The 22,500-nt window shown below is 36.5% G+C and overlaps 1 protein-coding gene across 1 annotated transcript in view; it reads right to left on the reverse strand.

The window, feature by feature from the left end:
- The window catches only part of LOC136830532 (junctional adhesion molecule B-like), a 651,645-nt gene that overhangs the window by 530,238 nt on the left and 98,907 nt on the right, over nt 1-22,500 (reverse strand). The gene's annotated exons all lie outside the window — the stretch shown is intronic.

Raw genomic sequence — 22,500 nt, forward strand, 5'->3', positions numbered from 1 at the left:
ATAATAATAATAATAATATATCCATATACATTTTGTCAGAGGACAATAGTATAGGACAATATTTCCGCTTTTTAAATTTCCTTCGTTCAGCCCGGGGCCACTCTCTCTCTCTCTCCACTGGCATCAAGGTCCGAGACTAGGAACGGTACGTAACGTCCATGTGGTCAGACCCTCTATTATGTTACTTTTACTTTTGACAATGTGGATGGTCATGCATTAACACCTCACAAATCTTAATATGTTGGACCTGAATCGCCCCTCCTTGAATTCAAGCAAGGTAACATATTAGCCCGTAGTTCAATCATTCGTTAGTCAGTTGGCAAGTATTCGATCGGTGCTCTGTCTTCGAAGTGAATATTTATATTGAATCTTTTATAAACTATGATTGGCATTCGGCGTCAGTCGTTAGGACTAACAGCAAATTAATTTACAGCTTCAAACTCGTATAAAAATGAATAGGCTACATAAATTTAAACTTGGTGAGGCATACATGAAGATGCCAACAGATAAAATGAAATTCCAATAATACATCAATCACTAAACTCCCTTGCACTGACGATGTTACCGGTCTGCATCAAATCTTATAAATTATAATCTCACTAAACACGATAACTCAGTTTCTGATATGCAAAAATTAAATTCGGAATTCACACTTCCTTCAAATATAATGAGAAAATAAAGGACCTTCCATAATTTTAACATATCCTCTGCCCTATCCAACTTTGAATGGAAATATTTCAGACTCCACATTAATCAGAAAGCACAATTTAAGGGCATGCAAAATTTCCATGTAGAACTCAGAGACCAGAAAATGACTTTAGACAATTTTAATCAAATCTTTCCCCAGCCGCTTCCCTGTTATGAAGGAAAGTTTTCAGAATTTCCTACTGATGAATAACTTTCGGACTGGAGTCATCTCCTAGTTATACAACCATACAAATAACGTTATATGCAAGATAACAGTCGCCGCGTTTAATGGAGTCGTCGTCTAGTCTGGGTCAGTCTCCCTCACCACTGACCCCTATATAAATACAAAGAATGAAAGCACTTTGACCCAAAGTTCAAGAGGGTACATAGCGTCCCTAGGGTGGGGACTTGCCAACACCTTGCTCTTAAATTACCAACACTTTGACGGCATGTGCAGATTATTACTTATATGCCTTTCTAGAAACTGAATCAGTTACAAAATTCAACATTTTTTGTTATGTGAAAATCCTGAAAAAAAATTTCTTCCCAAGCATGAATTTCTTGGCGATTAACATTACACCGAGTAGTAGTGTTTACCGTACCAAAACTCCCTACGGAATTCAGATTTATGTTAAATTTATCAAATAAACTCTGAAAACTATTGGCCTTCCAACCCGGAATATATATGTAATTCTGAATCGCGTTAAAAGAAATATCCAACTACATAAAAAATTATAACGATATACAAGTATTTTAAACTCCATTTCATTAGAGAATTTAGAATTGAGCAGATTTACAAAAAATCATACGGAATGAAAGCTTTTCCATCCTAATTTTGTACAAATTCCAGTAGAGGCATTAAATAAAAAAAAAAAACTGTTCAGTTTTTATTCACACTTATTATCATTTTTGAGTGTCCGGTCGATGCCAAATAACACTACATGAACTATTTCCTGCGATAATGACTGCTATTCCTAAGGCAAAATAGTCCAATCTGCGTATAATTAACGTAAAAACAAGTGGACTAATTTCCGGTATTAATTTCGCTCACAACCAAAACACGACAGACAACGGCAAAAAAGCTCGCGGATCAAAGAGCTACAGAATAACGGCATTCAAGATATCATGCATCAAACATGCAAGGACAGGAACATTTTCGTTATTGTTCTCTCTCTATCTCTCTCTCTCTCTCTCTGTGAATATATATATATATATATATATATATATATATATATATATATATATATATATATATATATATTCTAAAAGTTAATCTCTCTCTCTCTCTCTCTCTCTCTCTCTCTCTCTCTCTCTCTCTCTCTCTCTCTCTCTCTCTCTCTCTCTCTCTCTCTCTATCTCAAACGTACCTATACACTTGTCATGCAACAAAAGGCAAACCCATATCCTGCTTAAAAAACCGATTCAAAAGAGGAAAAGGGGAAAATGGAATAAAGGAACGATTGATATAAAATAAAAAAAAAGAAACAGAAAATAAGAAAATAAAACGAAAGAAAGCGCCATCATTATTCCAGATTTATTATAATGACTCCGTTCCCTTCCCCTTTCTTATAAAAAGAAGACGAAGTGCATAGCAAGAGTGATAAAGTAATGATAAAGTAGTGATAAAGTAATTGGGAATGGACCAAAGGGGAAAAAAACTTCACTGACGATGTATATGAGAGAGAGAGAGAGAGAGAGAGAGAGAGAGAGAGAGAGAGAGAGAGAGATCAGAAGCAAGGACCATAGTAAGAGAAGAGGAAGAATGGTTGGGAAACATGCAGAAGATGAAGAATAAAATACATTGACAGGAAAACATTACTACAACATAGAAAAAGACAGAACTGAGTATCAGAAACATATGGGCCTGGCTTGTACAACCACACATCCCCCCCGCGACAAGAAATTTACTTTCATCAACATAGAAACAATTTATCACATAGACCCGATATAAACTCGATTCTATGCAATAAACTTCCCAAGAAAACGTGACAAACACAGACGGAAAGATACAAGGCGCAGTTACGAAATAACGCTGTATCACAGGTGAACCTTTGCCTAATGCAGCGTTAGATATGAACGGGAGTTACCGTCATGCTTTGTGACTGGGTCGCTTCCATAGGGCAAAGGACTATTACTATGAAAGGGTGAAGTCACAAAGCTCTGTGAAAGGTGAGCTTCTATACAACATAGAATCTAAATGGAAAGATCATGCCGTAATGCGTCGTGAAAGGTTGGTCTCCAGGCTGCACAGGACGTACACGAAAGATGGGTGGCTTTGTGCATATTGAAATGGGAGAAGTACATTTTTCCCTAATGGGGACACGAGCACAGATGTCCAAGCCATGTTCGTTTACTGCAATAAATGAGGCGTGACAGGTATCCATTCATATTCGTGTAGATTAAAGAGCTCTCTCTACAGTGATGAGTTCTTCATTGGATGGGGTGGGTAGAGCTCTCGGCTAGCACGCTGTTGGCCCAGGGCTCGAGTCTCCGGCTGGCCAATGAACAATTAGGGGAATTTATTTCTGGTGATAGAAATTCATTTCTCGTCATAATGTGGTTCGGATTCTACAATAAGCTGTAGGTCCCGTTGCTTGGTAACAAATTGGTTCTTAGCCACGTAAAATACGTCTAATCCTTCGGGCCAACCCTAGGAGAGCTGTTAATCAGCTCAGTGGTCTGGTTAAACTAAGATACACTTTTTCTTTTTCTACAGTGATGGCCAATAAGTACAGTGTAAGCCATAACTTGTTTACAGAATGCTGGAAGAGAGAGAGAGAGAGAGAGAGAGAGAGAGAGAGAGAGAGAGAGAGAGAGAGAGGATAGTTCAGGTTTTAGTTTCTTGGATACAATAGAGATCAGTTACTCCTTGCGTAAATTTTCCGTTCTATATTTTCCGTAACGAATTGCTTTCTGAAACGGTTGTTAAAACAGTAAAAATGCTTAGGTAAATACATAAACACGAGGAATACAGTCATGCATGGAAACAGATTAGTCCGTCTCCCCAAACATGGGTGGAACAGTTTAAGGGTCACCACCGCATTCATCCTAAATCACGAACGAACCCCAGTATCAGATTTTTCATATGACTGACCAAGAGGCTCATCCACATCGCATCGAAATTTATCTACACCTACTGCACCACTCACCCCTATCTTGCATATGCTCGCTCCTCCGAGATATCAAGGCACTCTTTTTTTCAGAACGTCTTTCAAGAAGTGTATCCTTGGCTTTTTATGTATTGCTTTCCCCCTCCCACCTAACATTTCCGAATTGTTATCTCTTTTCTTCATGACACAGAATACTCTAAGCGGTCCTTTCACCAACACCAAAACGCGAGAGCGCATACGCACACATACATAAACACACGCCATATATATATATATATATATATATATATATATATATATATATATATATATATATATATATATATATATATATATATATATATATATATATATATATATATATTCAATATATATATATATATATGATGCTCAGACGAATAATTCTACATCGGATTCTTTAAACAAGTGGATGCATGCCAAATCAGAAGACATCTGTTCGAGAATATTTGTACTAACAGTAGCATATACTGTACATACTTCCCTACATTATGTGTAAGTTATCCGTCACTCAGCTGAATGAGATTTAGATGGCTCCTCTAAATTTCTGTAAAGGATCAGCATTATGTAATCTAGGGTATTTTGGTTTCTTCAATCTATGCAATATTTTCTTTGGTCATGTTTACGGATGGTATGAAGTTCTCTGACACTGAAAAGCGCTTATAATATAGCAATTCAGCGCAAACTTCTTGTCATGACTCGTCATCCCAAAATCTGATTACTTTGGTAGCTGACAACGCGCTCGGCCCATTTTCTCTTTGTTTCATTCGAAATTATGTTTTTCCTTCACTACATTTCCTTTCCTTATATATATTTCCATATATTAAGAATGAATTTACCCTTGAAAAAAAATTATGTTTCTGCCGTATAAGGTAACTTTCCTTAATCTAAGATATATCTATAAACGCCCCATCAATAAAATAATAAAGAATATGCAATGAAAGAAAATTCAGTGGTTGAACATTACAAAGAACCTGTTACACAAACATCTGATAACTCAGGCTTCCAAATATGTACAACAAGAATATACTTCATTTACACTATAAAAACACTTTAACCACGCTTATAATAATAATAATAATAATAATAATAATAATAATAATAATAATAATAATAATAATAATAATAATAATAATAAGGCACTTCTAGTTCCAATGTCGCATTATCTTCGGAAGAACCCCTCCCAAGGTCAGCTCTTACATAAGCAACCCATTCATTTGGAGAAAGGATTCCGGTGCTTAAGAGCGCCACGATCTTCGAAGCATTAATTAAAGTTTAACTGATAATGAGATTTTCACCTCCCCTCCCCTCCCCCACACCCCTCCTTCCCAACACACACCGGAAAAAGGAGAGGGGTCCCCACGCACATCAGGAAAAAGGAGGGCGGGGGGGAGGGGGTCATTATCTAATTAGGAAAGTAAATACACTAGTATCGCCCTAATTGCATGGCTTTGGTAATTTCATGATTGTTGAACGCTACATAATTGCATTTACTGTTCAGATCCAGTTGCAATTAAATCATTATGCAATTTGCTCTTCTGATAAATTAGCCTTACACCAGAGTTCTTTCCTAACTGCTAAAAAAGTCAAAAAGCCTTTGCTGCTTCTATGGAAATGTCCGACTTTCAAGGAATTCTGTTTCCTCACATTACCACTACCATTATTGGTAATATATATATATATATATATATATATATATATATATATATATATATATATATATATATATATATATATATATATATATATATGTATATATATATATATATTTCTATATATATATATATTTCTATATATATATATTTCTATATATATATATATATATATATATATATATATATATATATATATATATATATATATATATATATATATATATATACATATATATATTACATATACACTATATATCATATATATAATATATACTGTATATGTTTGCACGGGTGTGTGTCTGTGTACTATGGAATATTTACCTGAACTATATGCAATTTTTATATTACTTTTATTTATTACTTATTACGATTGTAATATCATGGTTTGGCCTGTTTATTTACACATTCTCATACTATTCACTTATGCACAGACTCCTGAACTATATTTAATTTCCCTTTGGTGAAAATTAAAAAAAACGGTTAAAAGATTTATATTTACTTATCTATTCGTTTACGTCGTTATTAACGATTATCATGGGTAATTACAGGGTTATCTTCCGTGAGACAGAGCGAGATGGAAGAGAAAGCCAAAGCCAAGACAGGGGAATATAAAGAATATCTGGAGAGTTTGAGCAAGGAAAAATTAAATACACTGTAAGAGCCAAGAAAAAGGAAAGCAGTAGGAAAGAGTAACTGACAAGAGGGAAAGGTAACCATAGTGAACGAAGGAGTGAAATTATTTACACTGTGGAAAAGAAAACTAAGTAACAGAAAAAAAGAGAAAATGAAGTAAATTACGAAAGAAAGTAGATATTGATGTAAAGTACAAATGAAAGGGGAATATTAGGTACAACGGAAAACCACGTATTTAGACTAGGAAATAATATACAGTATAAAGAGAAGAGATAAACTGATGCAGAGGAGAATACAAAATACGTCTGGAAGACCCACTTAACGTTTAGCGTAACCACGTGAAGTCTTTTGCTTTCCCCAACTTCGCCGGTTAATAATCAACCCGTCAGTTCTCCCTGTCGGCTAATCGCCCCCGACAATGAAACCGACATCCGGACGACAGTTCGGCGACGATCTAACGACAGTCCGCTGATCGAACTGTCGGATTTGGCTGGAAAAGTTTCCGGCAAAGTGTCAGGTGATCTCAGGTGTGGACGGGTTATGCAGATTTCTCGTCACAGGCCGACACCTCTCTCGCACATGGGTCTATTCGCGAGAGCAGGTGCCAAGGGGCGTCCGCCCTGTTTTGCGAATAACCAGCGCCGCTTCCACTTCGGTCTTCTGCTGTGCTTCGTGGGAATTAAAAATAGTCTTTGCTTTCGTGGGAATAAAATATAGTCTTTGCTTCGTGGGAATTAAATATAGTCTTTGCTTCGCGGGAATTAAAAATAGTCTTTGCTTTCGTGGGAATTAAATATAGTCTTTGCTGCGTGGGAATTAAATATAGTCTTTGCTTCGTGGGAATAAAATATAGTCTTTTGTACTTAACACGAAAAAGTACTTCTATACTGCCTTCATTCCATAACTATAAAAAAAACAAATACTCTTTTTAAACTCTGTTCAGTCCGTGAAAACTCGGGTTGTTCGCTCAAACTGGGCTACTTATTTACGCATGATTGATCCTGCAGGAATAAGGGCTATACTTAACACATTCTTTCTTGCAGGAGAATATAGACTATTGCTACACATAAACTTCATTCTGGTATTAAAGGCGGTTATTTCATTTACTTTTACCTTTCGCGAGAGTAAAAACTACTCTTTAATATACATTTTTCTTACACTATAATGCATTTTAGTTTTAGATAATTTTCCCCGCGTGAAATAAAGGATATTTTGTGCAGTATTCCTCTAATTACTCTTTTATCCATTATTTCTTTCATGAATACAAAGGTTACTCTTTATAGCAGTTTATTTAAAGTAAAAACGCGCGCCTCAAATGCATTCTTCCCCAAGCTTGTTTCTATTTCCTGGTAGGCTCTGACGAGCTATGGATTTCCCAACTTTCTTATGTTTTCCCAGATTCCCATAACTTTCTCTCTTTATATGATCTATCGCTTCCTTGGGAATACATATAACCCCTTATCATTCCTTTCTTAACATATTTTCCTAAGGATAGCATAAATTGCTCCCTCCCGTCGGACTCTTCGCAATAAAAACGTCGCGTCAGCTATAAATAAAACAACAGTCGATTACTGTACCCCATTTAGGCCACCCACCATAATTTCCCTTCCCAAAAAAAGCGTCAATTTGATATAGCCCCTTTACTGACGACCAATAACAATCTCTCCATCTTTATTTTTCCATTTTATTTCACTATCGCTCTCCTGCTTCGTTTTCCGCAACGTACAACTTACGAAAATATATCCAATCCTTTACAAATCCATTAACTGGCAACACAATTCATCATGCACTTTATACAGACTCACGTGTGACGTTAACTGTAGACAAGCAGCAGCCTGAAGTAAATGGCGGTAATTTACCTGAAACGAAAGATATAAATCATATTAAATTTCTAAAAACGAGAAAGAGCAACATTGAGAAATTTTAAGTAATATACACACTGAATCGATAGGATCTTACCAAAATGTATCCCCACTGATAAACCCATATTTCCTAAAAACATTCCTCCCGCCTACATATCTATGTCTCATTTCCATTAAACATCTACGTCTTTATTATCCTTATGCCTGAATCCTTCAACTTTAAAAAAGAATCACCTATAATCACATTTATCTCCATTAGTCGTCTGAAGAAAATTAGATAACTTTGGAACGAAATTATCCGTTAGGCCTAACAGGAAAAATCATATGAGGATTAGGGCTCCCCATAGACTACCTGATTATGGTTAATGGGCCTACAATGATATCCATGGCTATAAATGAATACTTGATCTTAACGCGTTAGCTATTCCACTTCTCTTACGATCGAATACGTTAAGGAAAACTGTCTGGACAGTACTTGGATTGGCGACCACCAATAAATGACGTACGCTGTTGGAAGATAGTTTCAGTGAAAAACTGTGAGAGCATAGTCATGGACTTAGCAATAACCACGCCCCCGCCCCCAACACCCCCTCTACATACACTAACCTCAAGGCCAAATAGAATGAGGATGAATGAAGAAGAGTACAGAAAAACGGATCATATTGAAGTCCAGAAAGTCAGGTTAGGTGAGTCAGAAAAGGCTACGGGACTGTTTGTCATGCTTTTGGCAATAATGTAGCCAACAAATTCCTATAAGAATGAATAACTGATTTAATACTATGAACCAACGATAAGCTAAGTATCCAAAATGAGATTGAAAACATTAACCTATTTCCAAAAATATCCTACTCATCCCGGCCTTTTGGGGTGCTTGCCCAACAAGTTCCTTACGGCAGAGGGAAAAGCAGTGAGGTTTGACTAGTCATAGGCTCCATTCATACCTATGAATAATCCCTCTTAGGAGAATCCTCACTATGTACGAACAAATCAAAAATAAAATTAATGTAAAACTTATACCTTACGAAGAACGCAAAGTTCTCTACAAAACTGAACACAATAAACATTTGAACAAAAACGTCCTTTCCAAGAACCCTGGATAAATGATAGTTACCCACCTCATCCCGGCACTACACTAAACCAACAACTGACTTATAGGCAAGGCGACTAGGTAGTCATCCCAGAATAACTGAAGTTGCCCAACCGTTAAAATGTTACTAAACGTGCTTGATTAATTCCAAGACAGGGAAGACCAATTTCCCTTATTCTCAGAATATATTTACTTAAAACATATACAAAGTAAGTGATATGACTGCTTGCAAGAATAAAGAAATGAATCTGAAAACAAAACTTGGTTGTGAGAGAGCATGAGAGAGAAAGAGTGCGAGAATAATGTACCATATCAATTTGATGTATTATTCATGAAAACTGAAGCTGAATTTCTATTTGCATGTGTGTGTGTGTGATTGTGTATGAGAGAGAGAGAGAGAGAGAGAGAGAGAGAGAGAGAGAGAGAGAGAGAGAGAGAGAGAGAGAGTATTAAATTACGATGTCAATTTAAAACTTTATTTTGGAAAACAAAACTACCCTTATAAGAGAGAGAGAGAGAGAGAGAGAGAGAGAGAGAGAGAGAGAGAGAGAGAGAGAGAGAGAGAGAGAGATGAATACCAAATCCTTTGGAAGAGAGACTGAAAAGGTAGGATTAACCAGGAGTGGCGAATGAAAGACTGACACTTAATCCTTCAACATTAAGTTGGCCACTTGGCTGAAGACATGCTTCGCTTTTGCAGCATCTTTATATATATATATATATATATATATATATATATATATATATATATATATATATATATATATATATATATATATATATATATATATATATATATATATATATATATATTTTTTTTTTTTTTTTTTTTCAACTCAATTAAAATTCGGTAGAGAGACAAAAGTGCAATAAATGCAAAGGGAAAATGACCATTATATAACGTAACTGTTAGCTTCTTTTTATTGATCTTCAGTATTAATTTAACATGTCTCTCTGTCCAGAAAATTGGATCTCTTTGTCCGGAAAATCCAACTGATTGATTTCCAGCATCATTCACTCCCTCGATCACATCCCAGACCTGTTCGCCTGTCATCTAGATCTTTCCGCATCATTTTCCGTCAAAGGTGATTTAATCTGGCTTGCAGTTATCGAGCCAGTGGCAACGGCAAAGCTGAGGCCACGACGCTCACCTTCAAGCTGCAACTTCTGACAGTCTTTCGAGATATCGTCGACCCAGTAGGGTGGGGGGGCGTTAGTGCCGTCAGTGCATCTCATCCGGTGCACTGTAGGCATTACTTAAGGTTCTTTGCAGCGTGCCTTTGGCCCCTACCTGCAACACCTTTCAATCCTTTTACTGTACCTCCTTTCATATTCTCTTTCTTCCAAATTACTTTCCACCCTCTCCAAATAATTGATTCATAGTGCGAGGTTTTCCTCCTGTTACACCTTTCAAACCTTTTGCTGTTAATTTCCGTTTCAGCGCTGAATGACCTCATAGGTCCCTTTGCTTGGCCTTTGGCCTAAATTCTATATTCAATTCAAGACATCGTCGACTGGTTTCATGAAGGGCAAGATTATCAGTATTATTATAATTTACATTTCAAAATGTGCAAAATCCGGAAAGGCTAATAGTGATCTTGCATAGAACAAAGTGTCCTTCCGTTTAAAAAAGAGAGAAAGAGAAAAGTGTAAAAGAAGTTCCGAAAAATACCAGGACAGTAATTAAGGTAAACGAGTTAACAACAATAAATAAAATGACAAGTCAATTAAGCTTAGATAGTTTAACACTTTGGCCATTATTAGGTCCTTGCTTGACACAATGGTTAAGTTAAATAGCTCAATATTTTAGCTAAGACAACATGAAACTGTGTTTAGGTGATGCGTTTCATAATAAGAGTGATTAAATTCCTTAACACTATTATCGTTGCATGAACATACGGGTGAGGGTCAAACCTTCGGTGACAGACGATGCGTTGTCATCAAAAACTCAGTTACCATTAAACGGCCTTTTGGATGATGTTTCTAATGAACTTAAGCAGGACACCAGGAAGCTCTACTTCCTGCTTCTTAAGAACACTACAGTTTCGCTCCAGAACGCTTTAGCATACGATATTTTGATAACGAGTTGTACAGGATTAATAGACGACACAAAAATACCACACCATCTGAGGTCAATTTCATTAGTTCACTTCTGAGGGCACGTCTCGGGATGATCAGGATGGATCATAAGGGATTTAAACAGTCATGAAAGTGAGTCTCACTGAAGCTAATAGCATTCAGTTTGTTAAGTTTGTTACTTGAGTCTAATGAGAATTCCCCCATTTTACATCACTTTCACGAAATTATAATTTCAATTTGCATTTTGTTCAAATCTTAGGTTTAACATATTACTTGGATTTTTTTTTTTGATTTAACATAAGACTTGCATTTTTGTTTTTCTTAATAGACTGTATATAAAAATTCCCATTCCAACCATTCTTTCTGATGTTTGAGTCGTTAGGTAATATTTCCAGTCATAAAATGGAAGAATTTCAACTGATTTTTTAAATATTTCTTTCATAAAACTCAGGTGCGAGTTGTTTTTTCGACCTTCACTTAAACAAAATGCTGTTATGACATTTGTAATCCTCAGTTTAACAAAACACTAAGCACTGGATTTTTTTTACATTGTTTGAAAAATGGCTTAAAATATGTTGTTCGACGAGTTAGTTACACCTTAAACATTTACTTCTACAAAATGGTACGCTTGAGTCTAGTTCTTGGAAGCTTCACTTTCACAAAAAAAATGATTTAAACTGTGATTGTATACACATTCGTCTTTTTAAAATGTTAGCACTAAAGTTTTTTTTTTTTAAACAAGCCCTCCCGAAAAAACCTGTCTACAACTGTTTCATAAAACATGGAATTTCTCATATAAAAAACACGTCGTAACGGAGGCCTTTTTTTCTACTATCTTCAAACACTGTTGTACTTCCAAACAATAAGTCTCGTTTCCTTCTTTTTCTTAATTAGGGCAATTTTCCCGCTGTTGTTTCGCAACTTCCCAAACAGGCCCGGGGTAAAAGTGGGAGCTTTTACTGTAAATAATTTGAGAGAGAGAGAGAGAGAGAGAGAGAGAGAGAGAGAGAGAGAGAGAGAGAGAGAGAGAGAGAGAGAGAGAGAGAGAGTCACATGCATAAAATGTTATGATGAACCGAAATGTCATGATCGACAAATTGATTGATGAGAGAGAGAGAGAGAGAGAGAGAGAGAGAGAGAGAGAGAGAGAGAGAGAGAGAGCAAATCTACCATCGTGAGTCTTTTCGATCGGTGTAACACTTCCTTATACTAAGAACCGCTGCATTCCCACCTCCGCCCCCCCCCACCCCCTCTCCGCCACCCGCTCCCGGTCATTGCCTATCTTTCTTTCAGCATATTTGATTTACCTTTCTTTACCTCAAGACTGACTTGATAAAAGCCCTGGATTGTCCGTCCGACTGGCCTTATCATGAGGTATTTGTTCATTTATCTCTTTATTTATTTGCTATCATACACTGAGTCTAGCAACAAAGGTTATCGATCCGTGAATACCGAATTTAACGACAGTTGCATTTACACCAAAAAACGGAATCTGGGTGGAAATTTATTCAAAATGTATGTTCATACAAACTGAATTCATGACGAACAAAGGTCTATCTACATTGTTCGTTTGTCAGAGCTATTGTTTCTTTCCTGACATTAGCGAGGGCACCAGGCTGTCCGTCCCACTGACCTTATCCTGTGCCATCAAAAAAGTCAATGGATGCGGAAGGTTTCATTACCGAATTTGGTAAAGCAAAGGTAAAAGCCATTTATTATATTGTAAACCAAGAACGCTTTGTAGTGCCGAATGCGCCGACCACGAAAAGAACGACCTGTTCAAAGGGCGGAGAATGGCCCAGTAATGGATTTACAATTTCACTTCCGCTTATCCAAAAGCGAGACAGATCAAAACCGACACAATGTTGCGACTTTCAAATGGAGGTTATTCCAACTCCAACAAACTGGATGCGAGTCTCAACTTTGTGAGAGAGAGAGAGAGAGAGAGAGAGAGAGAGAGAGAGAGAGAGAGAGAGAGAGTCTCGACTTCCTCCCTGCTCCCCTCCCCCCATATGTTAGAACTTCGAATGAATTAATGCCATTCAAACTTCCCAAGAACAGAGAGTGAGGCCTGATGGGGCTCCACCAAGGAAGGAAAGAAAGAATTGAATGGGTTTCGACTTGGGAAATATGATTTCAAGGAATAGGTTTTGGATCTGACTTAGGAAATGTGAATCTAAAAGAATAAAATGAGTTTCGAAATATGAATTTTGGGAAATGTGTGACTCCTGAGAGATGAAAAGCGAATATCGAGAATTCGGTGATAATTATTCTAGCTCCTAAACGTATTTCAATTACGAACTCCATTTTAGACTCCACATATAGGGTATTAAATCAGTTCTCATGATATATGTACTCATTTTCAAATTACAATATGAAATGTTTAATAAAAAATTACTTTTAATTCAGCATCAGATTTCTCAAAGCTTGAATAAATAAAAATATAATATTCATCATATCGAGGGAAAGTTTTCTGTGCACAAAATAATTTTAGGTTACAGAACATATTCATATCTTTAGCAGTCTTCTAAACACAGCAAAATAATACATTAAAACCACACAGTGCAGCATTTGTAATTTCCGGTAGTTCTATTTGAAAAAGAGGACGTCGTGCATCATTTGAAGGTATTATTATTATTATTGTTATCATTAATACTGATATTGTGACTGAATTTTAATAAAACAAAGGAAATTGTTGTAAAAGTGGACATCATTTCTCATAGATTACAACACCTATATTTGATGAAAGGGAAGAAGGAGAAAACTACTAGAGGAAAGAATAGTCAAACCATGTATCCCGATAAAGTGCTAATACATAAAAAGAACTCAAAACCAAACTAAGTCGCTATAACGAAAATGCAAGATTTACTGGGAAAATGGAGTTAATATTCAAGTTACAAGCAAATCTGACTAGTAAGGCTAAACGAGACTAAGCTATTATTCCAAGATAATACACAGCTTTTAGGACACCCATCTAATTAAAACACTGGAAATACTATTCGGTCCCTTGAACAGAGTCCAGCTGGAATCTTTCCTTTCCTATGACAAGGAAGTCCTACAGTCCTTGCTTGCGGGAACACAATTACCAAATGGTGATCACAAGTTTCGTCGTATGAGAATGAATAATGAAGCGAAATATTGTCAGACAATGAAGGAATGGAAAGCTTCTCTTTCCCGACAGTGAGGTGAGGTGTGAAAGGAAAGGTTCACCAGCCGACAGAAACCTTCGCTTCCCAGGTGATTAAGGATTATAAAAGTCGGCAGTTCATATTCCATAAATCTGAATAAATTTCTGACTTATTTTAGACTGACGAATACTTGAATCATATATTTTTAGAACGACTGGAATATTCATGCGTTCTCCGCTATAAGCGTGATATAGATCATAAAAATATCTTTTCGATCCCCTGTTAAGGAATGAGAGGTAATACAACAAAATGCCCCCGCCCGCCCCCCACCAAAAAAAAAGAATGAAAATTCAAGAATCCTATCGAATCTGTGACCCGATTGTTTCCAAAATTAAGACCCTTTGAACGGCAAGCCAGTCAAAATAGTTTGAAATAGTTGGTCAGTCATAGTTTCAAAACACGACAATGATTAAAAATATACGGGTACCAATCCAGTTATAGTTTCGTCAGTTTTAATATCTGTGTTCTTGGCATTAAACATAGCAAGTCCCACGAAAAACTTTCAGGGGCCATTGCAATAAGGGACTCTAGTTTTCATATTGACACAGAGAATATCTCTAATGTCGTGGAAGTAGTCATCACTCCATTTCTAAAATCAATGGACCATACGCGTAACGGCCATCTTCTTTCCCACGAATATCCAGTTCTTGGGGACTGCTGTTATCAAGTCGGGTAGTTGAAAATAACGGATTTGCAAACCTGGGGCACTAAGACTGACACATAATGTACCCTGGTCTCCTCGAACATGCGGAATTGTTGGGTAATCCTCAGCTCTGAGATGAACGTGGTGTGGATCCGTAGATGGTGGCACTGGGATCAGGCATAATGCCTCTGGTCGTCCTCGAAAATGGGAAGTCCCAGGCACTTCAGGGCCATCAGACCTGAGATGGAGGACATGCAACATACACGAAGTTTCTACAATGATTCGGTAACGTGACACTTTAGACAATTCGAACTATTTGCTACTGATGGTATCGAAGGGCACACGTAGAATGACGCTAGAATTAATTCAGTGTACAAAAACATACAAGAAACACAGTTAGAAATGGACAATTACTTATCACTCAAAAAAAAAAAAGAAGCACAAGGCATCCTTCAAAATTAAAAAAAAATAGCAAAGTGAAAAATAAATGGCATCGCTTAAAAAATATGCGTACAAAAAGTAAAACTAGGACAAAGTTACAAAGAGTAAAAAGGGAAGTTCTGTTGAATTAATAAAAAAAAAATGTCCACTATAGAGAAGGAAGCAAAGAATGAAACGACCGCTGAACAAAAGATATGAAGAACAAAAAGGGATGGAGGAAGAGAGTAAAGTTTGTGAAAATCGAAGGACAAAAGATCAAGAAAAGATAAATTTGTAAAAGATAATAATGAATTAAAAATACAAAGGGGTGAGAGGAAGACAAGAGGAATAAAACTGAAAAGCGAAGGAGTGAAGAATAACAAAGTAACAAGAGATAATGACCGCAGAAATAAAAAAATAAAAAAATAGCAGGAAGAGATGTCAGAAAGATGGGCAAGGTTAATATATCTCACTCTCTGAGAGAGAGAGAGAGAGAGAGAGAGAGAGAGAGAGAGAGAGAGAGAGAGAGAGAGAGAGAGAGAGAGAGAGAGAGAGAGAGAGAGAAAGGAAATATAATAGTTGTTAAAATACCTAGGATATCTGAAAAAAAGGCAATAGACAACACGAAAAATTGGCAATTAAAAGGAAACAAACTACAATATAGAAAACGGGATTGGATGCAGGAATACACCAAAAGAGACAAAGGGTTAATAAAAGAGCCATAGCTGCAAAAGAGAGAGTAAAGCTGAATAAAAAATATGAAAATAAAGGAACAGAAGTGTGACTGTATAAACAAATATATATATATATATATATATATATATATATATATATATATATATATATATATATATATATATATATATATATATATATATATATATATATATATATATATATATATATATATATATATATATATATATATATACATACATGTATATACACATATACACACACACACACACACACATATATATATATATATATATATATATATATATATACATATATATAGATAGATAGACAGATAGATAGACTCCTTAATTAGAAAATTCTCACAACATTAGCCACTTCATACAGGTTCACAAAAGGCTCATACGCAGCGTGTCAAAACCATCTTAGATACGTTGTAACATTTACTTCTATCTCGCAAGCACTCTGCCGCTTCCTGGAAATTGAGAGCATTGCTTTGTAATGCCCTCTTTCATGTTACTTCCGTCCTCTCTCTCTCTCTCTCTGTATATATATATATACACATATATATATATATATATATATATATATATATATATATATATATATATATAATTATATATATATGTATACTGTATACAGTATATATATACACATAGTACATATACATACATACATATATAATGTAAGACGAACATCTACCTTTGAAAAAAATATAAAACGAACATCGGAACTAATGGAAATCGAAACAGAACGAAAGAATCCAGGGCAGGCGACGACGACAGAGGCATAAACCAAAGGACGAGGTTTCAAAATTACGCGCGATGAGAGGGGAAAGAGAGCCAAATTGACCCCCATTTACAAAACTAGAATGGAAAATGAGCCTTCACTTGGCCCGCAGCCAGGGCTTGAAAGATCCTCGCCGTGAGAAGAGAGGAGGGGAGGAGAGAGAGAAAAAAAAGAAGGCGATTGAGATAAGATAGCAAAATGAAAAATGAAAAGGATGGAATAATGCGGTCGATGAAGACCGTCCTATTCTCCGTGGGAAGACAGACTGATACCCCGTACGTGAAGATCCTCCTCTGGCTGTCTTGAAGATATTCAGACTGTTTCCCTAACCATTTCACACGCAGACTGCCGGATCATCTTCAAGAGTGATGTCAGGCTATTTCAAAGGAAGATATAAATTGCAAAGGCAGGTTGTCATACTGTTTCAAAGGATGATCGGCCCTCAGGCTGTTTCAAAGAAGACTGTCGGAATATTTCAAAAGAAGACCATCCCTAAGGCAACTCCAAAAGAAGACTGCCAAATTACTTCAAAGGAAGATCGTTCATCAAACTATTTAAAAGGAAGCGCGTCCCTCACCCTATTTCAAAGAAAGATCATCACTCAAAATATTTCTAATAAAGACTATCAGGCAAACTGTTTAGAAGGAAGACTGGCACTCTATTCCAAGAGAATTATTGAACTATTGTAAATGAAGTTCGTCAGGCTAACTCAAATTTGCATGCAGGAAAGAAATTATCAGACCATCTCAAAGTTAGATCTTCAGTCTACTGGAGATCGCTGTACCAACTCGAAAGTAAATAATCAGACCGTCTCCATTCCAGATCGCAAATGGAAAATTCTTAAATCAGCTAACTGGGAGATCGCATTATCATTTCTGATGGAATTCGTCAACTCTTCATTCCCGTCTACCTCAGGACAGAGACTGGGACTGTCGTTGATAATTTGTTCTGTATTTTGTGTATTTCACCCATCAGGCGAGACAGAATAATGCCACCACCCCGCCTGAGTGAGAGGTGACCTTTGGGATGAAGAAAACGAAAATAGGTAAGAAGTTTAAGTAAGGTAGAAAAGGAGGTTCACGCTTAATTGTTGTTATTGTGATTAATAAAAGAGTTTTTGTTTTTAGTTTATTTATTATTCGTGCACTATCTGTACCTTCTTGATTTTATCACTAATGTAGAGATGTTGCAATTTTGTCTCTAAACCCAACCTTTAAGATACATTAAATATGAGCGTGGGGACCTTCTTAACAAAGAGCTTCTCTGTAATTAATTCTTATTCAACGTCTCCTTTTACTTTTTTCCTAGTCTCTGAAAAAGAAGTATTTTCTTAACTAATTGATGACCTCCTACAATAATAATAATAATAATAATAATAATAATAATAATAATAATAATAATAATAATAATAAATTAATCCTATATTCTTTCAACGTTTCTTTCTGCTGTTCATATGCTTCAAAGAATGAAGCCTTTACCATGCAATTTGTAACCTTGGTTAAATTGATGTGAAAACATTTTTTTTTTTTCAGATTATTGTGCTACGCCTTTATATTGCTTGGCTGTTTCTCTCCATGCTTTATCTTTATCTCCAATTCCTAAATTTGTCGAAAATTGCATCAAAAACCTTCAAAATCAATTAAGTCTCAGCTTCATATTCATACAATGAATCTAAGATATCTTCTTACTGCAGTATTTGGGCTTGGAAAATACGTTCCTTTACTCTTGTAAAAATATTGTTAAACACTCATAAACTTCGCAACCGTCGATTAAAATTCCACGTACATCCATCAACGACACACAACTGCAGTAATCTCCAGTGGTCACATTCTTAAAATTTTTAATATTTTCACTTGACAGGAACCTAGTTTTCGCAGTCTCTATTTTTTTTTTTTTTACTGGAACAAATATTGCACTTTTAGTCTCGTCCTGAAATCAAGGTGACGTGTTTCCTCCTCTTATTAAACGGCAGAACGAGGTCAGAGGTTGAAAACCTCAGGTCACATTCCGAATTTCTCCTGGAAGACAATACTCTCGAGCTGTTCCATTGAACGCAAGCAATTTTAGGTCAGTTTCGTGGATGTAAATCTTTCCGATTTGTCATGTACCCTTCGTTTGTGCCATAAGATCTCATACAATACCACATACCCGAGGACATTCATTGATGTCCAGTATATTCTCTTCACTACAGATTTATATAAATTGGGTAACACGGAATTTGTCTGCCAACCACTACATCCGTGGCAGCACCTACATATATCTGATTCGGGCTCTCATCTGTTTTCGACAAATCCCACCACCTTCTCTCTCTCTCTCTCTCTCTCTCTCTCTCTCTCTCTCTCTCTCTCTCTCTCTCTCTCTCTCTGTTAGAAACGAAGTCTTCAAATAACAGACCATCTATGGATTATTTATTTCCTAAGTATGCACAGCTTCCTGCTCTTTTTCTTCTAATTTTAAAGAAATGGTTAAGGATCCAACACCTACTTCCACAAAATCCCTCGTTCTTCCAATAATCTCATTTCACTGCACCAATGCAGCAGCAACTGCTATACATATGAGTTATATGGGTATAAACTTTTACAAATCTAACCCTAACACTCCTAAAACTCTGTTACAAAGCAAAGCTTACTAGGTTGAAAAGCTCTGTTACAGACCAAAGTGTAGAGTCTAAATGCCTTTACAAATCGAATTACAGCTGGTCTATAAATTCTGTTACAAATCTGATAGGTCTATTAACTCCCTTTACGGAGCTTCGTATGTCTAGAAACGGCCTTAACTAAGTTCCCTTGTAAAAAAACCGATGTCAATAGAGGCTTGATAATTCTAAAAATTACGATAAAAACCTAACCTTTACGTGGACTAAACTGCTCATCAGGTTATGTTATAAAATTCTGAAACTTACGCTGGTAATCTAAAAACCATTTGTCCCAAACCTTCATTAAGTTGTAAAACACCATATTTATATCATCTCTCCTTCTCTCTTTTCTTTTTGGTTGCTGGCCAAGAAAACCATCTCTAAAAACTTCTACTACTAATCAAACTTTTCTCCTCCGCTCCCATTCAATATTACTAATGCTTCCCTTTTCCCTCCAATAAAGTCACCCCTCCAGGATCTTTGATTTCCTTTAAGTCTTCCTGAGATGATTCAGCTGGACTGTTTTTGTAACTCAACCCATTTCCATGCCGTAAGCGTCAAGGATAATTGTAGGTAAAGCGCTCATTTTAACGTTAAAAATGCATCAAGCAATACTCTGTTCTTCTGGGCCACGAGTATGTAGCGCTTATATCTCTCAATATGGATAAAATGTGACTCCCAACAGATATTCCTACTTGTTTGCATTCCCTAAGAGTTCACCTACGAGTTTTCCTCTCCCAGTGTTATGTTGCTTATGTTGGTTCTACAGCTCGGCCTCCTGGGATCAAGGTAATCTTCCTTGGTTTCCCTTAAAGTTTATGATATACACAACCTCCATGGCTATCTTTTTACATTATTTTTCACTTCGCTACTGATTGTGCTTGTAAATTTGAAAAATTCCCTAGTCTCCCGTGAGAATCTACAACTGAACTAGGCACTCATCTGTTATAGCCATTTGTCGCTTATAGCTAATCCTCCTGGTCATATCTCATGCACTTTTTTTTCAGGAAAGACGTTTCAAACGTTCCTCGTATCATTCAATGTTTTCCAAAATACTGTCTAGTTACGGTTTCGTTTGGTAAGACTTGAGACAGATGTCCAAACTGTGCCTCTTGAATCCTGCTGGACCTTATATGGGCTGCAATTTGCTTGTTTTCTGTTTTTGACTCGATAAATATATCTGGCCATACAGCACAACTTAAAATAGCGAAACAAAATATTGGTGCCCAACTGTAACGGGGCGACAGACCAGTCACTGGGAAGACGTGACACTTATAAGAATAACGGCAACCTGAAACACAGAAAACATTAAGCGGTTAAATAAAAAGGATCGTCAGTTAACCTTTTTATTCGAAGTGCGAGATTCATTCCGTGTATCAGTGCATATATCACTGAGCATTCAGCATTTAATCCTCTAAATCTACCAATTCCGCACAACATACATAGCTTACATCCACCTTTAGCGCTGTAATAATGACCTACCCAGTTACCAACCCGCTGTCTTCCAAGCACTGGAGTCTGGAAGCAGAGAGCAAAGCAAGTGACAGGGGAATTTGGTCGAGAATACTGGACTTGAAATGTAAGAGAACACTTGAGCAATACTCTCCAAACATGCTTTCTGAAGACGGTAGGTTATAATGCCAAACTTCTTTCTCCACGCAAGCTGGTCTAGAATGAAGAACGCAAAAGGAGGTTGGCGAGCAACAAAATTTATTCCTTGCCTATGTCTTCTCACATCCACAGAGATGAAGTCTATACTGTTCGGCAATGTCTAGCAATGAAACGTAGGAGGCAAAATCGGGAAACAGACAAGGATGCAGACGCCGAGATGAGCCATTTATATTCACATGACAGTCCTAATATCCACTAATGACCAGGAGAGAACATAGTTAAGTACCCAGTGCTAGAAGGGGAGAATTGTAATGATCAAATTACCCAACAAACTTACGAAAGAGTTTGATGTTCATGATATGTAAACCCAATACCTAATTTGTGCGTCAAGGACAACCTTCAGATCACGTAACAAGGGAGACATACAGATTGCGTAACAAAGGAATACGATATCCGGATTAACTTGATATAGGATGTTCATCAACTTAAGTAACAAAGCCAAGACTTCTAAGGTTAAAAAGTAATTCTTAAATTACAAAATCAAGATGATATCTAAAACTAATTTGTAAAATATAAACACAGCCTACATATATATATATATATATATATATATATATATATATATATATATATATATATATATATATATATATATATATATATATATATATATATATTAGTCAGTTCAATTAAGCTTAGAAAAATCTCAATTACGTAACACGTTCTACAATTACGTAACACGTTCTAAAGCCGACGCTCAAGTTAGAAAACAAAGAAAGGGAATGTCTGACCACATTAACAGAAGAAGCAAGGGAGTCAGATGACATCCAAATAAAGCCAGAGAAATAGCATTTATAAGGCAGTACCCAAATGCCGTTCCCAAAACACTTTAGCAAGATGATACTCACGTTATTCAACAGAGAACTATGATGATGATGATGATGATGATGATGATGATAAATTCATCTTACAAGACAGGCTCAAGCCAAAACGGAACAGGCGTCTTAAAAAAAGGAAAAAATGTGGATAGGGAACACATCCAATGTAACAACAACAACAACTCTCCAAAGTCAGGCGTTCGTGGAGTTTATATCTCGGCCCCTTTCCTCTCCGAAAAGCCCCACCACCACCCATCCCCTTCACAGACCTACCTAGGAGCACCGTGGGTACGTGTACACAAGGGAACACCCGTACACTCATCTACAAAGGCACGTACACCAGTTGCAACGAACAATGCTTGGTACTAAAAGGGGATAAAAAAAGGGAGGGGATTCTGTAGTTACACTGCCTACGACCACCTATTGGCGATATCGAAGAGCGAGTCAACGAAGGGTTTATCAGGCTTTTACGATATTTATACCAAAAAAGAGAAAAAGAACCACTGGGT

This window comes from Macrobrachium rosenbergii, chromosome 4 (assembly GCF_040412425.1).
Source record: "Macrobrachium rosenbergii isolate ZJJX-2024 chromosome 4, ASM4041242v1, whole genome shotgun sequence".
NCBI lineage: Eukaryota > Metazoa > Arthropoda > Malacostraca > Decapoda > Palaemonidae > Macrobrachium > Macrobrachium rosenbergii.